General features: G+C 44.2%; 1 long non-coding RNA gene across 1 annotated transcript in view; it reads left to right on the forward strand.

Annotated features, from left to right (window-relative positions):
• Nucleotides 1-19,051: 19,051 nt before the first annotated feature.
• LOC138268596 (uncharacterized) overlaps nucleotides 19,052-20,055 on the forward strand; it is a 97,412-nt gene continuing 96,408 nt past the window's right edge. The window contains exon 1 of the long non-coding RNA XR_011200032.1: nucleotides 19,052-19,182. This is a non-coding gene — a long non-coding RNA (uncharacterized lncRNA). The remainder of the gene's footprint in view (nucleotides 19,183-20,055) is intronic.

A 20,055-nucleotide genomic window follows, 5' to 3' on the forward strand; every position in this document is an offset into this window, starting at 1 on the left:
TTGGGGTTTTAAGAAATAAGTACTTTGTATGTTTGTGTGATCTTTTAAAAACTACAAATAAATATAAAGGTATAATATGAAAAGCAAAGCTACAAGTCCGATCATGTTTATTGCTGTTGGATGAATAACTGGGGCTGGCTGACAGGCACGATTATGTGGTTATTTTGTCCTCTCTCATCTATATAGTTTTAAGGGTCGAGGCTGGGAGATCGGTGCTACATTTCTAAAAAGGACACTAGCATACAGGATCAGATGTCACAGATACATCTGGATAGCCGGTCTTCACTTCAACATGCATGCTGAGATTATTTATATTAGGAATGTGTATCTACTGGAAAATGCCTCTGAAACCTATCATAAATGTAATCTTCAGAGTTTGAGTTCCCTCAAAGTTCTCTCATTGGGGCTGGAGGTTCAGCCACTCCTGGTGGAGCTGAACAACCATCCATCATACAACACATACACAGGCACACACTGGTTATTAATTGTGATACTTTTTTTCTTTAAATGTCTTTATTTAATCTTTTCAATTAAAAAATCTAAATTGCCCCAAGAACAGTAACATGGAAAATATATTAAAATACTCTAAGGAATATTCTTGTTGATATGACTGGCTCCTCATTTTCCGATGTTGCTACTATAACTACTTTAACTGTGGTCTGAAATGAAATGTGGAGGTCATCTTCAACAAAGTCTTGAGGCCTTCTATTACTATGACCTCGTAAAAGATATGTCCTCACCTGCGCAATGTTTTTTTCATCAGTTGCTCAGTTCAGTATTTGGGGGTATTTTATTCAGCAGAATCCCAGAACATACCTGCCTCGGACTAAGGAAACCATCAATGCTGCAGCAAGACTGATCAAGAATCCGATTTTTCTAGCACATTACTCTAGTGCTCATCATGCTTAACTGGCTGCAGATAGAACCTAGAAACATATCCAAAGTGGTCTACATTACCCAAAAGCCTTGCACTACAGCACACCGAAGTGCATGGTACAAATGCACAAAAACTCACCCTCTCGGGTAGTAGCCTCTGTCTTCGTAGTGTCAAATCCATACTCCTAGAACCACCCAGATTCAAGAACAAAGAACAATCTCTTGAGCCTTCTCTCGAAGTGTACTTAGAGTCTGGAACTCAATCTCTCCTGAAATACACACATCCTTTGTTCAAAACATTCAGGAACTTACAATTCGTACCCATCCTGATGTACCTATTAAGTTAACTGCATCTACAAACCTGATCCCCTGTAGAAAGGATATGGCACTTTGCAGTTCGAGTTTGTGTATATTTGTTTAAATCCAACGACTAAGAAATCATCATGTACCCTTATATTGTAACATTACTATTGATACTGTAAAAGCTCTGTGACACTCCAGGTCTAGCACGCAGTGTAGCATATATAACGCTTCAAAATAAATAAACAGGCATTGTGTTATAAAAATATATTTTAATTTGATAGAACACTTGTTTTTGCCTTCATAATGGCATGATTAATGGTTTTCTTTTTAGTGTGACACTGGAAGCACAAACTCAATTGAGTTGACTACTTATCACGTTTGTGTGCCATTCGTTTGGGTTTAAAATGCATTCACTTTGTTGCCAAATGCCTTTTATTTGGACAGTAACCGGTTTGTCACTTCTACAAACCTCAGTACTTTGGTGAATGGCTGCCCATGTCAGCATGGCCTTGATTTTGACTAGTGTCCTTTCAGGTGGCTTTAGGCCTGTCCTGCAGCTAACGTCATTTGGTTTGCGAAGGGTCAAAGTGTGACAGGCGTCACTTCCACAACCCCAGCACTTTGGTGAACAGCTGCCCCGTCTTAGTATGGCCTCGATTTGTCCAAAGTGCCCTTCAGGGTAGCTCTGGGCTTGCTCTTCACCAAGAGCTGGTACAGGGCAGGGATGACCAGGCCTGTATGCCGGTGCGGGACATGAGGCGCCTCAGCTCGTTAAGGGCAGCGCACTCCTTGATCGCCTCAAGGGGATGGACTGGCTGAGTCAAGCAGAGCCGCGCGATCAGGTTAAACATGTCCTCTCCTTTCATAATTGCGCTGCTGTCCGCTGAGGCCTAATCTATATTATCTATTGCTACCATTTAAAAATAGCTGCCGTCGATATTTCTTTGTAAATTATGTCTTGATTGGACAATGGAGGTAGTTTTTTTTCCACTTTATTGCTGTTTATTTGTCTCTTTCCTAGCGGACTCTGACAGGCCAAGGTTAAATAGGACTGGACATCTGCCCCTTCGGCTTTATAGACTGCAATGTCCTTCAGGGCCGGAATGACATTTCCCTGCAGACTACATTAATGACGGCCATCAACCAAAGATGTCCCTGTGGCCTGCAGAGTAGAGTTGCTTTGACAATACTTGCCTGGAGGACCGGCCTTTGGTGTGGCAGAGTGGAGCCCAGGCCCAGTGTGCCATTACTTAGAGGGGTGCAAGGAGCTGTCTGCTTTAAGGCCATGCAAAAACTAGCCCAGTGAGTCGCATTAAACTGCTTCTGAAAATGTTTGCTTGCCTTGGGTGCAGTTATTAATACCCCATCAACTATCCTTCTTTCCCTCTCCCACCGCGGCCACGCACAAACTACTGTCTGCCCACACACCCCTACACCAAAAGGTGGTCACCAGCATGATGAGAGAGCTAAACTGTGGGTGATAACGCACCAATGTCTAACAGTAATTTTAGGGGGTATACACAAATTAAGATAAAACTGGCAGACCCACCTACAGCAGGCAACCGTGAAATGCCAGTGCACGCACGTGTGTTTATACATATATAAACAAATTCATAGAAAGCATTTTAAGGAACAGTGCTGCTTTTTATAGGTCAGTCTTATGTATTGCCTTAATCAATGTTGCCGGGAAATGTGTCTTATGTATTTACTTAATCAATGCAGTGAAATATATTTAGATATATTAATGAGTGCGCCAAGGTGTGGTGTCTGTCTTTTTTTCCCCTGTATTGCTGCCTAGGACTGTACTATTTCAACAACAGAGCCCAACTGGGGAAGGGGGGGGGGGCAAATTGTGCCGGGGCACAAGCCACACGTGCGCACCTACCCCCCCCCCCCACCCACTGTTGTCAGTGTAATATATGTGAGCTGAGGGTGGAATAGTAAGGTCTGTGTTCGAAGACAAGTCACTGCACATCCAAAGACTAATTTGCAAACAAACAGGGGTCCCTGCGGCCTCATTGTATTTACCATCGGTAGCCAAGGAGTTATCCCAGCAAAGGCTTGTTCTGTCTTTCGGAGCGGATTTTTGTTTCCAGTCTGGTCCTGATGTTTATGGATGTACAGATTTTCATCTACAGGCCTGATTTTACAATAAAAGTTGTGATCACAGACCCTCTCTTAGCATCATGGGACTGATTACAAGCACCCCAAAGCTGTATCAGATAATTAGGTTTCCCCAAACCCCCAGAATTATCAGTACCAGGAGGCATCTAACTCTGGATGGTCGAAGCTAGCAGATATTAGATGTAGGTCTCTGAGGGAACTGCTATGAAGCAGGTAATTACTGACTTGGATTCTAATCTGAAACGGATTCGGGAATACCTCCTTGATTCTCATGTTTATTTCTAATTTCTCGCCGGTATTTTACCTTGGAATTCTGAGTGAAAGTCACAGGGTCTATGTTGTACCTGCGAGTCAGATTCTTCCGCTGGTTTCATTAACTAGTTATCAACACCATTGCCATTACAAGGGACCAGATAACGAACGTGGAGGCCAAAGTGCTACACAGCTACTCGGAAGCAGCCCACAAGCAATGTGGATGGACGGGTCCTCCATCAACCCAGCAGGATGTTGTCATCGGCTGGACAATTGACCCACTTTCTTTTCATTTTCAGGCGTAGGGGGTTATGTTAAGAGACAACCTCGAACACGTGACATTGCAGAAATTACCACCACAGGGATAACTTTGAAGGAAGTGATATCCCAAGAAGTATAATTAAATGATACGTGGCACTGAGCAGGAGGCACTTGACAGAGAAGAGGGATTGTGGGCACAGTCTTAGTGCAGGAGACAGTGATTCTTAGAGGTGAGCGAAGAGTGGTCTGTTCTGGGGGTAGCTGTATATGCATGGAGGCAGAGTTATGATTCTGGGGATGGAACAGGAATGGACACGTAGGAGGAAGTGATTGTGGTGGAAGTTGGTGGTGCACAGGACCTGGTTATGGGAGATTTAGTTAATTCAGACTTGTTTCCTGCAGTGACATACATGTGTAATAATGGGGTTATCACACATTCTCGACTAAGGCAGATTTAGAGGCATGTGTTACAGAACAATCTATCCAGTTCTTAATTGTTGCCGGTAGTTTCATATGTTGGGCATGGGCACTCATTAGGGACTGTAACCCAGACCAAGATAGAGAAATGCAGACAGCGCAGAAAGGAGGGACAGAATGATAGGAAAACTGTGACAAGGGTGGTCATTAAAGATGAAAAAGAACCCGCATGAGTGAGATAGACAGAACGTTTATAGGGTGGAAGAAAAAAGGCAAAAAGGTGAAATTGTGACTAGGGTGCCAACCTCGGCCTTAAGCAGTGCACCCATGGGCTCCTAGAAGAATGTTGGGTCCCCGATTTATGTTTTATTTATTTTACAAATTAACCATTGATTGTATCACAGAATAGCTTCCACTAACAGAAAGCTGGAAGATACTACACACTAGAAAATTCAGAAAAACGTGTGATTTTTAGTTGTCACTTTGTTATTTTCTACATTAAGTGCGATGTTAATCCATGTGGTATCCTTTTCATCGTATCAGTGCATTATCACGACTTTACCCCACTGCGAACGATAGATTAATTGAGTTTTGTTTCAGAATGACATAAGTAGCTCAGCCCTGCAACTACTGCTCAGGGCGACGATGTGCAGGACTATAAAGCAGTTCACGGCGGCGAGATTGTGTGTGTGTATACAGTAAAACATGACGTTTCAATAAGACGCCGCAGCTTAGTCGTCTGAGCCGGCTGTTTAAAATAAAGCCCTTTCTCTGGCGCGCTTTTATCTTCCAGGACCCGTAATGTGCTCATTTGCGTGTGACTCACCCACAGGGCCGCGCCGCCGCGGGTGCGCTGTTGACAGAAGCTTTTTCACGGCCTACAGTGAGCGCATTTTCCCGCCGCCAGCCGGGCCTGGAATGAGTTCTATAAATTGTACTTTTGAGCATTTTCAGGTATCGATTCATTAGCACTTTACAGTCCACATGACATTTTTTTCAAAGGGGACTGAAGAGTGAGGGCCAAAAAACACGACGGGCTCACGGCCTCCCGAGCAATGTCTGCTGTTCGATGCAAGTGCGCCAGCCGCATGTCCTTCAATTATTAACCGCGATAGCTCTGGTGGCATTAATGCTGCGTCTAGACAAAAGCACAGTCCCCCCCCCCAAAATGGTCCAGATAAACCGATAATGCAAGGCCGGTGAGCGGTGCTGCTTTATAGGTCAGCCCCAAAGATGCTCTGTCTCTTTTTGTTGCAGAGCAGTCCGGTGTATTCTGTGCTGTTGTGCGTCCTCAGAATCGCCCTTTCTGGCTCTTTATGACATTTGCATCAGCTGCAAATAAGTGTGATGCATTTTTTTGCAGTTGCATTTAGGGCGAACTTCACCCACATGTATTGGAGTGCATTACATGAGCATCAGTTACATTACACAAAAGCACAGTTAATTTTGCTTTTTAGGCACCCGGAGATTAGTTATTTTGCCCGGAATCTCGAGCCAACGCCGAGATTCGAACCTGGTTCCCAGTTAAAAGTGCAGTAAGCTTTGGCCGTCTAGCACCTAGATACATTCTGTCAGCTGTGGTTCACACTGAAATACAGGCCAATGTATCACACCTAGGGTGGCACTGACCTACACGCAGTGCCAGAAAGGCTTGTGTGACATTTCAGTACGTTTTACTCTTTTGGGCTCTTCGTGGACCTGTTTTATAGGATGGTAAGCTCTTTTTTCCTGTTGATTTCCCTGAGATCACCACAAACATTGCATGCTGGAAGCATAAATGCATGCAGTCTCTCATACCTTGCAAAATCCCTATACATCCTGCCTTTACAATTTCAAAACTGCCTCTGTTGGCAAATGTGAGACACGTTTTCTTTTTTTAATCTATCCGATTCACTAATAGGGGCTACTTTTATTTTGGATCCTGAACCTATTTTTTCCCCCAGTCTGACCTTGGATGTTGTCTCCTTTTCTCTTACATTTAGTATCTGGACAAACAAAATGACTGTAGGCTTAATTGGACCCTCTTTTCAAACCTATTTCACACGCCAAAAAACTTGATGGGATCATCCTCATATACGTTTGATTTCATCCTCATTTTAGAGTCAGCCGGTTGAGAAGCTTGTTGTCTGTTGGTTTTCATTTATGGTACCTGCGTGACCTTTAAATACACCTATGTACATTAAAAATCATTTGGGAAAGGGGATGTGTGGAGGCATACTGTTATTCATGGGGACTGTTCAGGAAGTTCTTTTCTTGCCGAGTTGTTTGTGTTGCAGTAAATGCAACTGTGACTATTTTTTTTTCTTTTTTGTCCTCATAAAAGCCCATTCTTCCAAACGAGGGTCATCAACCTGTGCCCCCTCACCAAGGGGGAGGCACACATCACCTCTCCTGGTCTTTTCTACACCTATACGCTTATAAATCAACGTATGATGTTATCCAGGCCAACCAAATACATAACTAGATATACAACGTTGGCCGGCTAGAAGGAGGGCAAATAATCATTGGACCAGAGAAAGAAAAAATTCACACTGTTGAACATTTTCCCAAATTTCCCAGCAATCATCCCTTTTTTCGGAGGAACCAAGGGCATCCAAACGGCAATATTAATTAACTGATGTCAACCATCCAGATACAGAGGGAGGGGAAGAGGCGATCCATCGAAAACAAATTTGTCTCCTAGCTAGTAAGATCAACAGAAACATCAAATCCCTCTGAGGTTTAAGTAATTTAAGCCCTTCAGGAGCTACCCCAAAGATCACTAATGTAGGAGTTACCTCTATATCAGGGTTTATCATGTACTTAAGGATAGCTCCTATATTAGACCAAAATCCTCCAAGTCTGCTACACTTCCAAAACATATTGATATCATTCGCTTTAGGCTCCCCGCAATGTGGACAGCTTTTAACTGACTTCCCCAGACCTGATAGCCTCTGAGGAGACCAATATGCTCTATATAAAGTAAACAGATGATTTTTCTTTAGTGGGGCTGGCCTAAGAACAGACCAAAGCGTGGAACAAGATGTTTCCCATATCTAGCCAAATCCAAGGAAGGAAGGACCTCGCCCCATCTCCTCTCCACTAAAGGCTTGAGTCAGAGGCTTCCCTTAATGCCTGATACCAAACTGCAATTTCCATGGGAACCGAGACCTGAATTAATTTCTCCTCCCAGGCATTCCCCATAACCCCCTGATCCTTAAGATTTGCTGCCCAACTAGACAGCTGCAGATACTTAAACTTCGAAGACCTATGTTCGGTTATTTCCTCAAACCTCTCCCAGACCACCATGTTTGAATCATCCAGAATCTGTCCCCAACAACCCACCCCTCTTAACAGAAGTGATAACTTATCCAACAGATATTCTGGGGTGTCGGGGGAATCCCACACCGGATCCAAGGAACTATAATACTTAATTCCTAATGCTTGTCTGACCCGCCACCACACCCTGGCAGCGTCCCGGAGGATCTTCAGCCAGATCTTTTTAAAATATTTAGGGTGGCCAAACTTGTATAAAAAGTACCTGCCAGCCTCTAACAGCTCCTGAGTCATTCCAGACCAAAAGACCGTATATCCCGATCTATCACGTAGTAAAATCCACACATTCTTCAAATGGAAGGCTAAATAATATTTGTAAAAGTCTGGGGCTGCAATACCACCTTTCCCCTTTGTCCTACATAATTTCTGCCAGGCAATCCTGACCCCCTTGGAAGCCCACACAAATCAAGTTAAGTCTACATGCAATTTTTGAAACCAATGTTTCATAAATTCCAAAGGAATTGCATTAAATAAAAAGATAAACTTTGGGAGGATAATCATTTTAAGAATATTTACCCTCCCGAGGAAAGATAATGTGAGGCCCGTCCATATTCTAAGCAGTCTGCGAGTCTCTGTATACACCAAATCAAAATTTGTCTTAGCTGTTTCATAGTGGTTGGCAGTAACTTGTATCCCTAAATATCTAATTTGTTGTTTAACCAAGGGACTACTGTACGTGGTATTCCAACACAATTTCGGTTTTATCCTAGTTTACTCCAGTATTGGAACTTTCATAGATTCACATGCTTGAATCATTCCCCGTCGTCGAGATGGGAGTCCCGGTACAGTTTTCACAAGTAATGTTAAAACATATTGAAGAGAAAAAGGCCCTAGGCCTCTTCAATTTCATAGTCTATCAGAGTCATTTTGTGAAAAGGACCAAACCTAAGCCTCCACCAATCAGGCGACAGCACCCTTCAGAACCTCATGAGAGAAGCTCTAGCACCACAGATTTTCTACCGCATGTCGTGCTAGGGAGTCTCCTCAGAGCTCTGCTCTGTCTTCACACCTTTATTCAACTATTTTTCTCTCAGAGAAACTCATTTATTTGGATTTGTCAGCTATTTTTCAACTATGTCTGACAAGGAAAAGAAGAGTCTCTTCAGAGACTGCAAGACTTGTGGGAAGAAAAGACTTAATTCTGAAGACCCTCACCAAGACTGCATTTACTACCTGTACCCAGATCATTCAGCCAAAGACTAAGATTTGCCGTACTTTTTCTTCTAAGACCTTAAAAGACAGGGAAGGCATATTATTAATATGGCTGCAGAAACTAAAACATAGGAAGGATCCAGTTTCTGATTCTGAGATTGAGGAATCATCAGCATCTAAGAGATCATCTAAAAGAGCAAGATCACACTCTAGATCTCCCTCACAAATCTCAAGAAAAGCCCTCAAAAAGACTGCTTCAGGGTCTTATAAGGGTCGCAGCCCATCTTCTTCCCCAACAAAAGTCTCAAGTAAAGAGGGGAAAAGACATTCTTCCAGTTCTGAGAGGCACAGAAAGTCTTCATCTGTTCCACCATCTGTGCCTTTCAAAAAGCCATCCTCTATGACTGGAAAAAAGGCTTCGTCGACAGATTCCCCGTCTACGGCACCGTCGGTGGGTGCATTGCCGACGACATCTACTTCTGGATTGCCATCGTCGACGGCTCTGCCGGCGACATCGTCGACGAGAACAAGTACCCCACCTCCCTTGTGCCAGTACATCTTTTGGAGGGAGACGAAAATTCAGATGAAGATGGGCCTTTTGGAACAGCCCACAGTCCTTCTGAATTGAATGTAAAGTACCAGGAAGAGGAGTAATATGAAGAAGCTTATGATCCCCAGGTTTACTCAGAGCAACAGCAATATCAACAGGGGGCGTATATTCCTTCCGACCTGCTTACTGACCTTAGAGCGATGTTAGTGGATTACAACAGAAGGTTTCCTCCTCAAGGAGAACAACCTCCTCCATCGCCTATTTCTGGTGTTTCTACTCCACATCAGAGACCAACGTCCTTGCATCTCACAAATGTGGCCACTCCGGACATGACAATTCCCCAAGACACCGACATCTCAGAAGGGGATCAGAAAGAAGGAGAGCTCATGGACACTCACTCAGAGTGGGACGAGTACATTATCCCTGCTCCTTCGAAGGTGGAATCCCCACCAGAATACATTGGAGGTTTTCATAATCTTCTAGAGAGGGCAGCCAAGCGTTTTGCCTTACCCTTACCTACTAAGCAGACTGTTTCCTATATGATTTTAAAGAGCCCTTTCAGAAGTCTGTGCGCTCTATCCCGATGGTGAACTACCTGTGGGAAGAGGGCCTTAAAGTCATGAATAATCCGGCAACAGTCACAGCAGTTTTGCCACGTCTGGATAAAAAATACAAAGCTCTTGATGATGCACCAACATGCTTAACAGGACATCCTCCGGAGGATTCAGTAGTAGCTCAGGCAGCTCAAAGAAGATCGAAGAATCCTTCTGCCCCAATTTCCGCACCCCCAGACAAGGAGGGTAGGCGGCTAGACAACATAGGGAAAAGGTTTTTGTCTATGGCTAGCCTAGTAGTTAGAGCTGCCAACTCCTTGGCTATTTTGTCTAGATACGAGAGACAGCTTTGGGCGGATATTGCACCTTTCATTAACCAACTGCCACAGGACGCAAGATCGGAGGCAAATAAAACTGTACAGGAAGGTCAACGCACGTCTGCAGAGCTTATAGACTGTGCAATGGATATAGCGACCACTGCTTTTAGACAGCTTGCAGGTGCAGCTGTACTAAGAAGAGAGGGCTGGCTTAAAGCCACCTTGTTTCGTCCACAATAAAATTCTAGACTTACCCTTTGATGGCCAAGTGCTATTTGGAAAGCATGTCGATGAAGCCCTACAATTAATCAAGACGGACACGGAAAGGTCATTAGGGACCCTGCAATATCGAAGATCGTCCTTTCATCCTAGGGGGCGTGGCCAACTCTCATACAGAGGGGGATATCAACAACAGAGATATTCTTCATATCCATCATCCTCACAGCAGTATCGTCCATACTACTTGCAAAGGCAACCGACTTAACCAGCCTATAGTAGACCGGCAGGCCGTGGACGTTCAACCCGTCCGGCCAAAGATTCAGCTCGTAGAACCGGATGTTTTCAAGGCGCCGGCTACGCTCAGTCCTCCTCCTGGCTCCCTGGGCGGGAGGATCTCCTTATTCCTCAGTCAATGGCAAACCATTACGTCAGACAAGTGGGTCCTACAATTAGTGGAACGGGGCCATACTTTAGAATTTATCTCAACAACTCAAAGAAGAAGTCGACAAGCTGCTTCTCAAGGAAGCTATAGAGAAGGTGCCTCGGGCCCAACGAGGAACAGGATTTTATTCCAGATCCTTCATCATTCGGAAAAAGTGGAAGGATTGGAGGCCGATCCTCGATTTAAGGGAACTAAATGTATACCTAAAGAAGCAATCGTTCCGAATGATCAGCCTGCAAGACGTCCTTCTGCGTCTCAATCAGGGAGATTTTATGTAATCACTAGACCTCAAAGACGCATACTTCCACATACCCATCCACCCTGCCCACAGAAAATATTTGAGATTCACCGTAGCCGGGAGCAGTTATCAATACCGCGTCCTTCCTTTCGGACTGAAATCAGCCCCAAGAATATTTACCAAATGCCTAGCACCAGTCGCAGCCTTTCTCAGAAGAAGAAAGCACCAGGTTTTTCCATACTGAGACGATTGGTTAATAAAGGCAAAGACTTACGCAGGAGCACACAAGTCAACAAGAAAGTGCGTTTCCTTACTGACCAATCTCGGATTCACAATCAACTGGGAGAAGTCCAACCCTCTACCAGTACGCAATAATACTTTTCTGGGAGCAAAACTGAACACAGAATCCGGCATGGCATATCCCACGTTAGAGAGGCAACAAAGATTACTGAACCTAGTGAGTTCCATACAGAGAAGACAAAAGGTTACTGTCTGTCTCTTCAAATCACTGTTGGGCATGATGTCTTCATGCATACCTCTGATCCCTCTGTGTCGGCTAAAGATGCGCCCCTTACAGGAGCAGCTAAATCGTCAATGGCTCCAAGTATCAGGCACTTTCGAAGACCAAGTACAAATAACTCAGATAATGATCAGAACTCTGAGATGGTGGTCTCAAAAGCACCATCTGTCAATCGGCCTCTCGTTTCTTCAACAGCCAGCCCTGAGGACCATAACAACGGATGCCTCACTGGAAGGCTGGGGAGCGGTGTTACAGGACCTGAAAATCAGTGCCAAATGGCCAATGCATCTGGCATCAATGCATATCAATTGGCTAGAACTCAGGGCAGTGCACCTGGCCTTACAAGCATTTCTCCCAAGAATCTCAGGATCGCGAGTGGTGATAAGAATGGACAACACCACTACGATGCACTATCTCAACAAACAAGGAGGCACAAGATCTCTCACCCTCTCCAGGGAAGCCCAAGGGATCTGGAATTGGGCCTCACAGCAAGGCATCACACTATCAGCGGTACACTTGCCTGGAATAAACAACAAGACAGCAGATGCACTCAGCAGGCAGAAATCGGACTGCCACGAGTGGGAGCTAGACCAGACAGTACTGAACCAGATTTTTTTCCCTGTGGGGAACACCAAAGGTGGATCTGTTTGCGAACAAGGACAACGCCAAATGCCGGTTCTTCGCAAGTTGGCATCACCAAAAGGGATCTTGGGGGAATGTGTTTGATAGTCTGGTCAGACATCTTTGCTTACGCCTTTCCTCCCATTCCGTTGATCCCAAGGGTCCTCACGAAGATGAAAACAGAACCGTGCACTCTGATACTGATAGCCCCGTACTGGCCGCGCCAACATTGGTTCACGGAGCTCCTCATTCTGTCAGTCAAACCTCATATTCCACTGGAGCCGTTACCTCAATTACTAACAATGAACAACGGGCAGGTTCGGCACCCCGATCCTCAGTCAATGCGGTTATCAGCATGGCTCCTCACCACAGAGAGTTTGCGCATTTGAATATCCTGCAGGACTGCAGGGATATTTTGACGAAGGCCAGAGCAGTTAGCACAAACAAGACTTATCAATGGAAGAGATTCTGTGCCTGGTGTCATCAGCGTCGGATTGACCCTCTAGTCGCACCACCAGAGGAAATATTGCCGTATCTCTTACAGTTAGCTCAATCTGGCCTAGCACACTCGTCCATTAAAGTTCACTTAGCAGCTATAGCTGCATACAGACGTTCAGATGACACACCCTCACTTCTCTTCTCGGCTGATTAAGAGATTTCTAAAGGGGCTTTTCAGGGTTTACCAGCCTTTCAGACCACCACCTCCTTCGTGGAATCTGAATATTGTTTTGGCACAACTGATGAAGCATCCGTTTGAACCGATCCATCGTGCTTCCCTCAAGTTCTTATTGTGGAAGGTTGCCTTGTTGATAGCCCTTACATCAGTTAGGCGGGTCGGCGAGGTGCAAGCGCTGTCCATCCAAGAGCCACTCCTGCAGCTTAAACACGATAGACTGTTAATGCGCACTAACCCGCATTTTATTTCAGAAGGGTCAGTCAGACTTTCACATGAACGAACCTTTAGTCTTCAAGTCTTTTCCCTCATCCATCTACTCCGGGGGAGAGGGCATTACACTCTTTAGACGTTAAAAGATGTGTTCAATTTTATTTGGACAGGACTAAATCTTTTCGACGCTCTAATCAGTTATTTGTGGCATACAGTGCTCCTAGGAAGGGGTACCCACTATCCAAGCAGAGTATTTCCAGATGGATCGCCTCAGCCATTCGCTTTTGCCATCAAGCAGCGGGCAAACTTTGCAGTCATCTGTGCATGCTCACTCTACGAGAAAAGTCTCATCGTCAGCGGCACTGTTTGCCGGAGTGCCTCTACAAGACATTTGTAGGGCAGCAACGTGGAAGAGCTGTCATACTTTCACTAAGCACTACTGCTTGGAATCCCTCTCTCAGGGAGAGGTAGCAGTGGGCCAGGCGGTTCTCAGGAATCTCTTCAGGTGAAGGTGAGCCATTTCTCCTACATCCCTCCATCCTAGAACAGGTATGCACATTGTTTACATTTAAAAAAAAAAAAAAAAAAACAAGAGAAAAACAAAATGTATGTAAGGATAAAAGAAAGCTATGACAATCACATAAGTAAGCGGGTTTGCAGACATTGGTCATGTTACAGTAGTGTCTTATAATTTCTTTTACTGTTTTTCTTGGAATTTCATCATGTATCTCCACAGGTATATCTGTATGTAATAGAGATAAGTATATAGGTGTATTTGTGTATATATATAGACATATGAGCGTATACTTATATAGTTCATCATTTTATGCAGGATGATAATAAGGTTTTGTGGTTCAAGATATTTTGTTTATTAGAGGTGTTGTCATATTACAATGTGCATAGTTATTGCTCTCTACTCTGATTCAAGCATGTGAATCTATGAAAGTTCCAATACTGGAGTAAGAAAATAAGTTACTTACCTGTAACTGTTTCTCCAGTATTGGAATCTTTCATAGATTCACATGCGACCCACCGGCCTCCCCGGATAAGCTCACTTCACCTCTTTCTTTCTTTATATATTCAACATAATATACGCACTTGTGCTTGGAAAATCTGAGGTACTAGAGCTTCTCTCAGGAGGTTCTGAAGGGTGCTGTCGCCTGATTGGTGGAGGATCAGGTTTGGTCCTTTTCACAAAATGACTCTGATAGACTATGAAATTGAAGAGGCCTAGGGCCTTTTTCTCTTCAATATGTTTTAACATTACTTGTGAAAATTGTACCAGGACTCCCATCTCGACGACGGGGAATGATTCAAGCATATGAATCTATGAAAGATTCCAATACTGGAGAACTACAGTTACAGGTAAGTAACTTATTTTCTTACCAAATAACCTGACACTTTGCCAAAATCATTTAAACATTGTACAATTCTAGGAAAAACCCATGTCAATTCACCTGTATAGATCATTAAGTCGTCTGCATATAACACAACCTTTTTCGTCCAGCCTTGACATTGAACTGGGGGGATCTGACTATCGGCCCTAATTTTTGCAGCTAATGGTTCAATGTACAAATCAAAAAGAAGAGGGGACAGTGGACAGCGGACAGCCCTGGAGTGTTCGTCTTCCAATTTTACATTTTTGAGACACTCAGTCACTAACCAGAATGCTGGCAACCGGGGCTCTGTAGATAGCCTGGACCGCGCTGATGAATCTTGAGCCCAGTTTTCACTTTTCCATAACATTCAATAAAAAATACCAATTTACCCTATCAAATGCTTTAGCAGCGTCAAAGGTTAGAACCGCCAGAGGAACTCTGCTTAAACCGGCCAAATCTATTGCGCCTAACAGGTCATGAGTCAACTCATGCAGTTGTCGCCCCTTGATGAAGCCTTTTTGATCTTCATGAATCAACTTCCTAATTAACCCTTGGAGTCTCTTAGGCAGAACATATGTATAAAGTTTATAGTCTGAGTTCAACAAGGAAATTGGTCTACGTGAACTACACAATGCCGGATCTTTCCTGGGCTTTAAGAGACGACTTATATCACTCTGTAATTCCAAGAAATGGGCATGTTTACCCCTTCCTATAAAAGAAGGTTAAACAACTCTACCAAAATAGGGGCGACCTCATCACAAAGTGCACAATATAGCTCATTAGGGAGCCCATCAGGACCGAGGCCTTCCCTTTTTTCAAGACTTGAACTGCTGCCCTGACCTCCCCAGTATCTAAACTCCTAGTCAACTGTAGCCGTTCAACATCGGTTAACGGAGGGAGATACACCCCCTCTAGGTAACCCTTAACCAGTGCTTCCGAGCAGGGCAGGTCTTTAGTGTAGAGGTCCTGAAAAAAAGCCACAAAAGCCTCTTCTATTCCGGCAGCATCTGTACATAATGTTCCAGTTACCTCTGATTTAATAGACGTGATATAGTTTTTTGCGTGATCCGTCTTAGTTTTCCAGGCTACAAGTTTGCTGCAACCTTCCCCATATTCATAATGGGCAAACCGGCTGCTATCCCAGCTCTTTCTGCTTTTCCCCCTCCAGAAAAAGATAGATCTATTTTAGCAGAAACTAATTCGGCATCCAATGTATCTGACTGATTTCTCTTGCCTGTGTGATTAAAGAAAACTTCCTGCAAGGATATCACCTGAGATTCAAGTTGCTCTTCTAACTGATTCTTTTCTTCTCTATATTTGAAAGTAGCTAGACCCACCAACCTCCCTCTGATAAATGCTTTATATGCATCCCACAGAATCTGCAAGGTAGTGGAACCATAATTAAATTCAAAAAAATATTTTTTATCTTTCCTCAATCCCTTAACAATCGTCTGGTCCAAAAAAAGGGTACGATTAACTGTCCATCTGTAGGTTAAGGGTTGAATTTGAAAAGAAATATGCATTCTTACTGCTGCATTATCTGACAAATGAAACAGGGCATGATCAACAAACCTCACTGAATCCCTCAAGTTGTTCTGCTCAAGAAAAAAAAAAAATCTATCCTAGATCGGTGGCCATACTTTTTATTATTAAATGTAAACCTAGGGCCCTCCCTGCCTTTCTGGTGCCAAATGTCAATCAAGCTCAAATCCAACATCACTTGTTTTATCCACATACGAGTTTTAGGAAGGTTGACCGTCTCCCTTGATGTTGACTTATCCAACCGGGGATCTAGTAAAATATTGAAATCCCCGCCCATAATAATCGGGTATTTTAACTCCAGCCAATGGTTATACAATTCTTGGAAAGGGGCAGGATCATCCACTTCTGATGGATACAACTACCTGTGGATTCCTCACCTAATGAATACTCCCATGGCGCCAGCATTCGACGGAATTCTTCTTCCCAGCTTCTGCACGTCGACGAGGACATCACATTAGCCTACCTTTAGAATCTCTTATAGTCTTTGCCACTCTTGCCTTTAAAGATTTATTTATAACAATCGCCACACTTTTCACTGTATAAGGTCGATTTGTGCTTGCACTCAAGCCCACCCAACCCAAGTGTTTAATACATTCTTTCCACTCGCTTTGCTTTAGGTGTGTCTCTTGTAAAATAATCACTTTACCATCTTCCCCTTTCAGGTATTCAAAATGTTTTCTCCTCCTCCCTTTAACCCTTAGACCATTAACATTCCATTAAACAAACTTCAAACAAGCACCCTCCTTATTAGCCATTGTCCAAAAGAGAAAACAAAGACCAGGATACAAATAAACCCAAACCCATAACTGCCCCTTCCACAGTATTCTTGAGGACCTTCACAAATTTAATATTTTACCCAGTCCACCCCTTACCCCCAAATAGTGAGAAAAAAAACACCAACCAAACACAAACACCCTCCACATATCCCCCCCATGGGAACCCTCCCTACACCTATAACAGGATGAATATTGCAACCCATACGAGCTCAGTATGGTTCCGGTCGACTAATATCCAGAAAAATCACACAGTTATGGTGGTTTTTCCATCTTCTCAATCAAAGACTGAACCTCAACAGGATCCCTAATATGGTACATTGTGTTATTCCACATAATTTTTAGGAATGCCGGAAATCTCATCTGAAGTGTGGCACCCAGGGATCTGAGTTCTTGCATGAATTTTCCCAGCTCCCACTGCCTGTCTAGAGTCACTTTGGAGACATCTGACCTTATCCAAAAGGACCATTCTCCCATAGTAAAGCTGCCTACCTTAAGAGACTCAGACAGAATCTTCTCCTTAATGGAATATGTACCAAAATTAATAAGAATCTTCCTAGGGACCTTTGTATCAGGCTTCCTTCTGAAGGGGACTCGATGAACTCTGTATATCTACCTCCAAGTTTGTATGCGCGATCGACGGACAAAACCTCCTAAGCAAACTTATCACGTAGCCCCTGGTATCCTCGCCCTCCGCACCTTCGGAACATTCAACACTCTAATGTTGTTCCTCCGCAGATTATTCTCCAATGATTCCAACTTTTCTTGAAACGCTTTTTCCTTACGAACCAATTGCGCAATACCCTGAGAGTTAACGGACACCCATGTTTTCTGCTCCGCAACCACAGTCTCAATCCTGCTGATTCTCTCGGATAACATGTTCAATTTGGTTTCTAGGGCTGCACAGGCCTCCCTGATTTTCTCTTGATTATGCTCAGAGACCTCGAACTTTCCCCTAATCTCATTTGTTAATGATACCAAGAGGTTCTGAACAAACTGTGATTGTGGGTCTGGCTCGGTCTCTGGTACTGTAGCTGACCGAGAGGTAGGTGCATCTGCAGATTTAACTGAAGCGGCCACTATGTTACTGCGGTTTCTATTTCTTCCCATCTCCGGGGGGGGGGCAAGGGTAAGGGTTTGGGAGGGCAGCATGTCTGAACCTCCGGAAAGGTTCTTCAAAAAGGGTGCTAAGAGGGAGGTTGTCCTACCACCCTCTCATAACTTGGCTTGCACACGGGTAGCCTTAATTAAAATGGGGTTAAAGCCTGATTTGATATTTTGCCTTTTCCGGAGTTTAATCTCCGGCTGCTCTTTTACTGAGTTAGTCCCTTTTTAGGGTCGAGCCTGCGTTGCATGCGCTCGCGCATGCGTATCGCAGCAAGACGCTTTTGTATTTAGAAAAGGGCTCGGAGCCCTGTCAACTTCACGTCAGTGTTTTTTATTGGTTCGTGGGCTAGCCTAATAAAATCTGCTTGCTTTCATTAGTCGAAGGCAAGCATACGTCATGCCTTTTCCGGTGGCTAGCCCTCCTCGAGCGCAGCGACCAAGTACAGAAAACATGCGAGGCTCGCTGTTTTCCATCGGGCTCGTGGACTTCTTTTTCTCTAATTTACGAGTGCGATCTCGCTTGGCAGAAGTAGAGCGCTTTACATAGTTAATTTAACTTTTTCGTGTTGTGTACACAAATGCACTTTTGCCCGATAGGTGAAAAGTCGGGTTAGGAGTTTACAACGCGATCAGCTCTAACATGAGCAAACGCGAGACCCGTTGCATTGTAAATGCTTGCTTTTTTTGCTCGCTGTCAGCTTTCCGTGACGTTTCCTACTGCCCCCCCAAGCCCCCCTTTGGGGGGGGGACCAGAGAACGACCCTAAAGACGCCTCCTCGCCTTCCCCCTTATTTTGTTGCTGCTGAAGTAATGCCGATGGAGGGCCTCTAGGAGTTGCCAGAGCCCTCCGCTTAACCAGCGTCATGCGCACACAGCTCTTACCATGGATAAGATGAAGTAGCTGAAGTATAGCAAGATAAAGTCAGGTTAGAGCCATCGTTGAAGAAAAAAAAAAAAAGCCTTCTTCAAATATCCTTTTGTTCTCTACAGTAAACACCTCACAGTTACTTCTTAATGTTTTACTTTCTTTTTTTTTATCTTCTTCAAAACAGAGCTGAGAAAAAGAGATGCCCTCCAAAACCAATAATACACACACAAGCTGCCAAAACAAGCTGGCAGCGTCTCCTTCAGCATTCCACCTTCGGTAACTTCAATTGCTTTCGTGTTTTCAGGACTGCACTCCGCGGTCCTAAACGCCGACCGCTTCGTCCACTCCCCGCTTCCGTTTCTCCTTGCCTAACTGCGAGGGAGCGAGGGGAAAGAAAGAAAGAAGGAATGGGCGCGGCCCAGCACCTCCACACTGCCGCCACCCTTGCGCGCAGACCGGGAATCAGGTGAGCTCGCGGCTGCGGACTTCACGCGGCTGCCATGTTTCCTCTAACCCCAACTGTGACTATCAATGATGGGTCAATTTTGCTAACTGTGCCCTGCATATTCAATGTCACTAAGGCCTCAGCCACTGCAAACCAGAACTGGTCTGCCCAGACCCGCAGCGTTTAATCTGAATTTTAAAGCCTACCCTCACCAGCAATGAAGTCCTAGGATTAAGGATCTGAAAGTACTTGTGATTACTTTGGTACATTTTACTTTGAGGTTTTTTTAAGGGGCTGTGAATGTGGACTTTGTGTTAAATGTCCACTATCAGTGTTTTAGTATTGTGTTAAAGGAATATCTTTTCAGTAACATACGTTCTGATTTTTTTTTAATGACACTCTGCATACTTTGTCACATGTGCCTCAAAAGTCGAAACAAGTTATATAAGCCCCGTTGTTGATCTTGCCTGGGTCACACACTCAAGCTCTTGACTGTTCCCGTTCCATGCCTCAGTAAAGAAGCAAGGCACCTCCTGTTAGTGAGGAGATCTGGCACACAGCAAGTGCAAGGAAGAGGTCAGGCAGGTAGTAGTGTTTTTTATGTTTTTTATGTCTTGCTAGAGAGCAACTGAGAGCGAGTCAGAGAGTTACTCTCTCTGGGCTCCAGATTGCTAGTTTCTTGTGGCAGTTTAGCGTGAATTAATGTTAGGGGTTGTGTGTTTTCTTTTTTTTTGCTCTGTGTCGGAAACAAAAATCCTCCTGTTTTGATGTGGACAGTCTTAAGTTTTGGCTTTGTGTGAAGTTGTGCGAGGTGAGTAATGCAACAATTGCGTGGTGTACCTTTCATGAGTGGAGTTGACACCCATGTGTATGGTGGTTTGAATTATGTGGGTA

The sequence above is a fragment of the Pleurodeles waltl genome, chromosome 12, assembly GCF_031143425.1.
Source record: "Pleurodeles waltl isolate 20211129_DDA chromosome 12, aPleWal1.hap1.20221129, whole genome shotgun sequence".
NCBI lineage: Eukaryota > Metazoa > Chordata > Amphibia > Caudata > Salamandridae > Pleurodeles > Pleurodeles waltl.